At 33.4% G+C, this 9,397-nt stretch overlaps 1 protein-coding gene across 6 annotated transcripts in view; it reads left to right on the top strand.

Moving 5' to 3' along the window:
- Positions 1-9,144, top strand: part of LOC131164893 (protein EXECUTER 1, chloroplastic) — a 64,525-nt gene extending 55,381 nt beyond the window's left edge. For 2 of the 6 annotated variants that reach the window (XR_009139366.1, XR_009139369.1), the window contains one exon: positions 7,242-7,623. The gene's annotated coding sequence lies outside the window, so the exon portion shown is untranslated. Of the gene's footprint in view, positions 1-4,175; positions 4,820-5,656; positions 6,127-7,241; positions 7,624-8,915 lie in introns of those variants that run through there. The other 4 variants (XR_009139365.1, XR_009139370.1, XR_009139368.1 and 1 more) reach the window with 3 other exon arrangements.
- The last annotated feature ends 253 nt before the right edge of the window (positions 9,145-9,397 follow it).

Raw genomic sequence — 9,397 nt, forward strand, 5'->3', positions numbered from 1 at the left:
GTTTTATTTTATACCAAACATATGTATATTTTTATTTTAAAATGTAAATGGCATGCGCTTAAATTTCTTATGTCATAATTTAAAAAGTAATTATTACATTTGTTTTTATTCTTAATTTAGAAAAAAAAAAAACTGTGTAGATAAAAAAGATAAGTTATAGTAAGAAAATATTAAAAGTATTATAATCAAGCTAAAGGAAAATATACAGTGTAAAATTTATTGTCAAATGGTGTAAAAATTTAAATAAAAAAGGTTTAAAGTTAAGAATTACTAATCCTAGTATATAGAATAGGTTCACATATCCATATAACAATTCATTGATTCTTAAAAGAAAAATCTTAAAGAACAAAACGTATTCATCATAAAAATTATTAATTTTATCCCATGGACTTTACTGAAAAGGGAAGTTTTGATACATTAGTTACACAACACTACAAGCTTGATATTTATCAGTGCCTAGATTTAAAAAAAAATGTAAATCATTTTTAAATTATGTTGATAGTTGATGAAAACAATAAAATAAGTATGCCATCATCCATCTTGTTGATAGATTGATTCAAGTTATTTTGACTATCTTTATTTTTAAAATTTGTGCATTTTTTTTTCAATTATAAATCTTGTTAAAACCAAGCTTGCAAGAAGATGGAAAATGATTATTTTATGAATTACTTTATTATATACATTGAGAAATAAATTACTTACTAGTTTGATAATGATTCAATAATTGATAATTTTTATGCTATAAAAGAAGTGGGGAGCACAATTATATGGTCATTGCTCAAGATAAATTATTTATTTATATTTGAAATTTTAGAATATATATATATATATATATATGTATGTATGTATGTATGTATATATATTTGTGTATGCCATGCTCATAGTGGCATATGTTTTTACTACTTTTACTGTTGTTGAGATGTATTTGTGCGTGATTCTAATTAATAGAACCTTTTTTTTTCTTTTATGTTAGTAGAATGTATAATTTATTTAAAAATCCCGAATAGTCATAATACATAATTACAAATATCTTTAAACAATCTCAATAAATTTTTTATACATATTTAGTTTGGCCTCCCTTCGCCATGATTTTTGGATCCACCACTAGTGAGGGGTGTCTAGATATTTCATGCGAGGTTGGGAGCCGCATGGACAACTTTAATGGTATCGTGTCACACATCTCTCTTAAGAGGTTGAGCTCCTGATGTCCACATTTCCTTTGCCAACATGATGACACGTGGACGACCTCCCGATATCCACATCGGTTCATAATTGTTTGTTGATTTTGAATGGATTATTTGAAGACTTTCCAGTGTGAGAAAGACCCAAGTAGAGATGCTGAAGCAAGTCCGAGTTCAAGGCCCATGTGGACCCCACATGGCTTATTGGGCCCGCACAAATTGGATCTCCCTTTGACTTTTGTTTTGTATTTAATTTGTAAACATGCAAGACAACTTGCTTTCATGTGCTTGTCCTTAGTAAGTTGTGTGTGTTGTAAGTTGTATTAGTATTTATTATGTCTAGAAAGTTGGAGCATTTATTTTGTTAGTAATTTGTAAGAGTAATTAATGTGTCTAGTAAGTTGGTGTCTTTATTATTTGTGTCTCCCATGCTTGTGTGGGAATTGTTAGTTGTTTAATGTCTTTTTCCCCCTATGCTAGCTAAGCTTATTAATGCTTTGTCCCCCCATGCTAGCTATATATATACCTCTTCATTGTAAGAACTATGTAAAGAGAAAAGTATTGATATTGAAAGGAAATTCCTTTGTTGAAGCTTGTTAAGCTTTGTCCAATCCTTGTGATTGTGTAGTGAGAGGCTACATCGTTCTCCTAGGAGATTAGGTGGCGAGAGACCACTATTCTATCCAGCGACTCCATCCCTGTCTCACCTTCACGACTTCCCTCCATCACCCACACGGCCATCACCAGGTTACACCCTAAGGCCACCAATCCATCATTTCATTTGTTGCATACATATTCATATTTTAAAGTGTGCACGAAGAACTTCAGACGAGTTCTAACTATCCTCCAACACATCCACACGACCACACCAAAATACCCCCCACACGGCCACTTCCCCTCCATTACATTGCTGCATTCGTCTCGGTGTTTCAAAGCTTGTTCCAAGGAATTTTTTTGCCTGGTCTAAGACTTGTGTTGAACAACGTCAAGTCATCCAAACAATTATCTTGGTAATTTAGTACTTGTGTTTGAATCCTTGCTATATATTGTAAACCCTTGCTTATATTGAAGCCTTTGCTTGAAAGCCTGAAATTCCATACTTGAATACCACATTTGAATCTATCGATTGCAACATTGATACTTTCTAGTTTAAAATCAATTGTGGGAATATTGCTTGCTAAAAATAGAACTTCAATTCTTGAAATTTTGAATAACAACTTTGTTGCATATAACTTGATTCCTTTGTGAAAGAACTTTGGGGACTTATTTCTGAACAGCATCATACGCCGTTTAAAAATTCAATAGCATGTGAAATATAGCATGATTTATGGTGTTTATGTTTGAGTAATTAAATTCTTAATTTAAAGTGTATTGAGTGTATGTGCTTGTGAGGGTTGAACTGTAGGACTAGGCCACCCTTTCCCATCCTACATCAAAATCTTTATTTGCTAGCCTTGGGTAGTGTGAATACCACTTTATGGATGTCCTTGGAATTTAGTGGCATATATGCTTATTGTGCTGTAGGGGTGAGAGCGACAACCCCCCCCCCCGCGCGGGCCCCCACGAACACCATTGAGGATATTTTTGCCTCAGAAACCATTGTAGTTGGGACAGTAGTTGTCACATGTATGAATCCATGAATATTTCATACATTTGGATGAGTATGGCGGAAAAAATCTTGGTGGAGTCTTGCTGCCTCACATGCGTGCTTCTTTTGGATATCCAGGCAAACCAGAGATTCTTGTGGTCATGGAAATCTGCCAGCCCATGAAACATAGCTCTTAAGGAACTGCCATGCTGCCATCTCTTCCAGTTTAACAGCAAAATAGTAAAAAGATTAAACTTGATAATCCAGAGATTAATAACACTAATATATTTAGATATCTTGAATCTATTATGTAAGCTGAAGGGGAAATTAAAGAAGATGCAGTACATAAAATTAAAACAGGTTGGGTAAAATGGAGGTGTGTATCAAGTGTGTGTGTTATCGTAGAATACCCTTAAAATTAAATGGAAATTTTTATAAGACGGCTATAAAGCTAGCTATGCCTTATGGTTCAGAGTGTTGGGCAACTAAGAAACAACATATACAAAAAGTAAAAGTTGCTGAAATGTGAATGTTAAGGTGGATGAGCAGTTAAACATTAAAAGATAAAGTAAGAAACGAGCATATACGCAATAATTTAGGCATAACACCGGTTGGAAACAAATGAGGGGCTGCTTAGATGATTTGGGCATTTGAAACACAAGCGTAGTAGAGCACCTGTGAAGAGGGGTGAGTTAGTTATTGCTTTTGGCATGGAAAGGGGTAGGAATAGGCGTAAAATAACTTAGAATGAGGTAGTGAGGAAGGATTTAATAACCCTTAATCTAATAGAGGAAAACACTCTGGATCGGGTGAATTGGAAAAGGATTCATGTAGCCGACTCCACCTAGTGAGACTTAAGGCTTGTTGTTGTTGTTGTTGTGTGGCACAATAGACATGAATGGTGGTTGGGTTACATTAGGAGCACTAGTATCCGTAGTTCTCTTTTTCTTGCTATTTGGACCAATAGTGTAATGATCGTATGGATTTAACAGTGCTGATCCTAGACTAAACTTGACTTACCAATTAGATATATAAGAATTTAGGGCAATTACCTTAGAGCTTTATTCATTAGTTAACTTTATTTCTTTCCATTCATATCTTGGTCAATTTTACTAGATCAAACTGATCTTTGGTCACCATTTTCTTTTCAATATCTCACAAGATTAGTTTTTCTCTGAGATGACATTGAAACTCACTAAATCTGATTCGGTTTAGCACATGCCATACACCAGATTCAGTTTCTTGCATAGAGTTGTGAAATTCTTGGTCTGATTCAATATATATCACAAACAGAACCTATATATTGCAATTTCTCACACATTATCAAAATTTCTCAAAATGATCAATTTCTCATGGGGAACAACTATTTAAACTTATTGTAGAGTGACACAATGATGATGTGATAGGTTTACGTGACAAATGATGTGGGAGGGCAGCTGTTGTGGAGGACTGTTCCAAGGTAGAGATCTGGAGATGGTAGCAGCGGCTGATAATTTGGGTCATATATCTTGGTACGTTGAGTTGGAAGTCTTTTATTTTGGTGGTGGGAATGCATCAGCCATCAAGTGAAAACATGACTAAAGTGATGGAACGGAGGGCTGCATTGATAATGCTTTTTCAATCCGCAATGAAGGCAAGTTGAGTTTTGAAATTGCAAACCCTGTAAATTTACAAACAAAAATGTCAAATGAGAAAAAAAAAAAAAAATCCAATAATCCTAGATAAGATCGAAAATTCCATTCGTAACTAAAATTATTCTGGTGGTAAAAGATGTTGACACAAGTAACGTTAGTATTGTCTCATGTATGCTTATGCATCAAGGGGTTAGTAGAAAACAAATTAGATTAATGTAAATTGGCCTGGTGGGCAGAGTTATGCTGGAGATGCCAAGTAATTTGTTAAACCATTATGCAAATGTGATGATAGGATTAAACAGGCTGAGAATTATTGCTCTGCCAGAGGATTTATGTATTTAAATCTGGAATAGGAGCTAGCTTTGAAAATAGTTGAAACGAATATTCGCGGACTCCATGGTCTTTCATGGGCTATGATATCTTTTAAAAATTTGATAACTACCAATATCAACTATATAGATCCTTTATCCTTTGCTGATTTTGAATGTCAAATAGAGCAAGTGTGTAGTTGGGTGTTAAAGTTGGAGATCTCTAGCCTGATGTCAGTTTGAATAGCATCTTCATATCCTAAGAGCATCTATGGTAAAGGGCTTGAAGCGTCGCTCAGGTGGTAAAGGGCTCGGTAGGTTAAGGGAGATATGGGTTTTAAACTTTAAAAATAAACAAAAAGGAATTTTTTTAATAAATAAATAAATAAAATCTTCTTGTAATACTATTGTTCTGCAAAATCTGGTGGTTTAGGGGCACCAGAAAATAAAATGATGCAAGGGAATTTGGGCTGTAGCTAAAAGATGAATATTGCCCACTTGAGAGCCTTTGGCTGCGGAGAATTGAACTGCCTATTAGGAAGCAGTTTTGCTGTGGATCAGAGATATAAAATGGTCAAGTTTGATTGAAGCAATATATCTACCTGGAAAAGAGCATGGTATGATAGAGATCATGGGGGAGCTGCTGAAATGTGGAAAAATGACATGATCACACAGTCGATACCATCAGTTTTGAGAAATTAGCAAATATAGGTAAGTGCAGACTGCAGAGTCTCCATGTCCCAAAAAACTGCAAGGATACTTGAATTGTATTTTGGGGGTTCATAAAACTCACTGCATGGAATGCAACAGCTTTTGATAGATGCATTTCAAGGTGATGTGTCTGTCTTCAGTTATCTGTAACATGTAACTTGTGCTTTTCCTGTCTCCCCATCTTTAAACTTGAATCATTTAATTAGTTCCGCTCACAATTGCTTTACTTCTCAGCTCATCTGTGCGCAATCAAGGTTTACTCATCGGGGACAAGATCTGTAAAATATGGGGCGAAACAGAATTCAAATGCCCCATTGACTTGCAGTATGATGGATGGGCTTAACTACTCAATAGTATCTTTTTGAGGCCAGAACCATTTGCTATAAAGATCAAGTGGGACCCTTTAATGCATGTGTTACACATTGTGTAGTAACAATTCGTGAATGTCGGTTTTGGTTTCAATGTCACCAATTGTAGTAAAAGATGCTGTTGGATTTGCGTGAGAATGATTCCTTTCCAAATCTTGGAAGGGCTGTGAGACAATTTAAACTTTAATCTGAGAATTTCAGGAAGTTGATTGAGAAGAGTGGGATGGTGTTTAGCTCTCACTTATTTTCTGATTGTGTCAGAAACGAAACAAAGATGTGTAAATCTAACGTGCTGAAAATAAGATGGGTGTGAACAAGTGTGAATTGTGTCTAGAAGTGTAGCTTGTGTTGAGAGTGGGTTATTTGCATGGTCTTAAATTTCCACAAAATTTCTGATGTCCGTCACCCTCGAAATCGAAATGGTAGTCGATTTTTCTCTTGCATAATTTCCGTCGAAATCTCAACAAATCATCCAAAATTTATCGAAATCTCAAAATTTTAGCGAAATTTGTCAAAATTTTAACTATATAATGAAATTACGTCAAAATTCAAATGAGAAATTTAGGAGCGAGATGAAATTTCTATCTTATTTTATTTTATTTATTTTATCGAAACAAAAGATTATTACAAGTGCTTTTGAAATTAAATGGAAAAATAAACTTACGGTAACATTTTATTTAACCATTCATGTCTAAATTATTATTTGTATAATAAATAATATTTAAATGTTTTATGAATTTCATTTGTATTAACTGAATATGTTTAATGTACATTATCTTACAAATATGTTTGATACATATACTATTTTACAACTTTTCCACCCCATGCAAAATATAGATGTATTTAATTTGTACTATATTAGTCCTAAAACATATATTATGTTTGTTAACCATTTCTAAAGTTTCACAAAGAGTTCCATGCTTTACTACTAATTTCAGTTATTTTTTCAAATCGAAATCGAAATTGACATCAAAATAAAAATTTCTGTACTTTTGGAGCTTTGAAATTTGAGTCAAAATCGAAATTTAAGACCTTGGTTATATGTTCTTAAAGAATTAGTAATGAGAAGCAATGCTGTCCAGGGCAATGAAATTTGGAATTTTAATTAAAATACTAAAATATGTTAAAATTTGAATTTTATCTTCTTCTTCAGTGTGATAAGCTGGGGTTTTCTTTTAAATTTTCTATTTGGGAATTTAATTTCAACTAGGGAGTAAATTCTATGTTAATGTGACTTTATTTTATTTTTGATATTCTAGCTATGCATTGAAGAGTTGAAATTGAATTCCGTATCTTCTTCTTCTTCTCAACTCTCTCTCTCTCTCTACACACACACACACACACAACACACATATATGAACATATTTTGCTGGTAGCAAACAAAATTGAAGGTTGTTGCAGTCTTGTGGGAGTTTCATTGAGATGCTTCTCGTTTGTCCCTTTGGACACAGGAAAAAGTGCAATTTTCTTGCGCAGTCTGGGAAGTTCCCTCAACCAGGATGGAAAATGATTTCCGTTGCTACAGGTTGCTTCTTCTACTCCATGTACATGGCCAGTAAATATAACTGGCTCTTCACTGTTCAATCACTGGGTAAGTGAGATTTGGGCATATTATGTAATTTCATTAGCAAATTGTGTCAACAGCATTTGGAAATCTTTTCAAGAGAATATTGGTACGAAAATATTTTGGCTTATGCCTACTGCCAGGCTTATTGTATTGTCAATGACCCTTGCCTGCGGAGGCCTTTTGTAGTGTTTAGGAAGAAACCCTACTCCTCACAGGAACCAAAAGTCTCTTGTTCTTTGTTAATCAACTGTTCTTGATTCAACCAATGGGCTCTGCGAGTATATGGCTTTCTTTTCCCTTTTTCTGTTTCTTTTTCTTTTTCTTTCTTTTCTGCTATTCCTTCATGTATCTTTACCGCACAACCATGCCTTCTTTTTCAGGTGCCATTTTGTTAATGAAGCCCAAGATTCTTCTTAAGAGTGACAATCCTGGGAACCTTATGTGTCATTGAAATATAAATTTCTGGTTTGCATGATAAGATTTCTGTGAATGTGCTCTATTCATGTTTGGTTCACAGGATCTAAGATGTTTGTTATGTGTTACAAAATTCATGAAAATGTACACACAATGTTTGTCTGTGCTTGGTTCAAGGAAAGAATTATGTCTGAGTGTCTCAATTAAATAATTAAAAATACTCTTGAACAATAATATATGGAAAGAAAGTCATTAAGTAAGAAAATTTATCGTGTCCCGCATATTTTCATCAAGTTTCTATAATATTCCTAATGTGGCATTTGATTCATTGAAATTCTTCAAAATTTTAGAAATTGACATACTCATGACATTCTGTTCTCATGTTTGTTATGGACCTAGAAAGTTATGAAACTTTCTAGTATTACATTCATTGAACAATACTCATGACAATCAAAATTAAAATACTCTTGAACAATAATATATGGAAAGAAAGTCATAAAATAAGAATTATGATACTTATTTTAGTATTACATTAGTGGAATATGTATTATAGTGTTAAAATGTTATTTGATATTGCAACCCATTATCATATTTTTAATTTTAAACATACATTATTATAACATTATATTGTTTTATACTTTATATTATAATATTTTAAATATCATAATAGTGTGATAGTACTAAAATTAAGGTATTTTTTTCCAATTAGTTGGAACACTTTAGTCCCAAAAATAGGACATCGAATGTTAAATTGGAACATGGCAATGAGATTATTAACTTTTGTGAGAATTTTTTTTTACTTTTGGGGATTATTAAATTTTTGTCTTATAACTTTCTTGGTCTATAACAAACATGAGAACAAAATGTCATGAGTATGTCATTTTCTACAATTTTGAAGAATTTCAATGAATCAAATGCTGCATTAGGAATATTATAGAAACTTGATGAAAATATGCGGGACACGATAAATTTTCTTGTGATGAATATTTTTTCTCCTAAAACCTTTTGATGGTGTGGGATTTCATGATTTTCAATTGTTTAATAAAGCCTTAGTAGCAGAGCAGGCTTGGAGAATTGCCACCTAATATCGTATCACGTTTGATGCCCAAATAAAATTATTGTCTTACTTTCAGATTCTTCTCAGGGATTATCCAAGGGAATTCAAAGCAAAGGTGACCTCTTGGGGCTTTGGAAGAGTGTCATGTATGAACACATCTTAATCCATACTGATATTAGTAGACATCTAGCTAATCAATCTTTGAGCTTTAGTTCATTTGTGTTCCCAAATTATCGGGTTCTCTTTGTTGGATATTTGACAACAAAATTTGGTTATGTTGTCCTACCATTGCAAGTTTATTAAATCTAGATACTAATACCTATAGTGTTGAAAGTTTGTGCTCTTTTCTCTGGAGATTAAATTGATGGATGGATTTGGGCATGAGTTCCTTTGAATCACTACCACTTCTATCCATCTAGAGACAGATGAAATTATAATGTAACTAGAGTTTACCATTACTCTTCCATAAGCTCTCATCTTTGATTGATTGCTTTTATATGATTGCAGACTTTGCCACAAGTAGACAACCCATGATGCCAAAACTCCATATTTATATGTTTGTGGAAAAT

Source organism: Malania oleifera, chromosome 9, assembly GCF_029873635.1.
Source record: "Malania oleifera isolate guangnan ecotype guangnan chromosome 9, ASM2987363v1, whole genome shotgun sequence".
Classification (NCBI taxonomy): Eukaryota; Viridiplantae; Streptophyta; class Magnoliopsida; order Santalales; family Ximeniaceae; genus Malania; species Malania oleifera.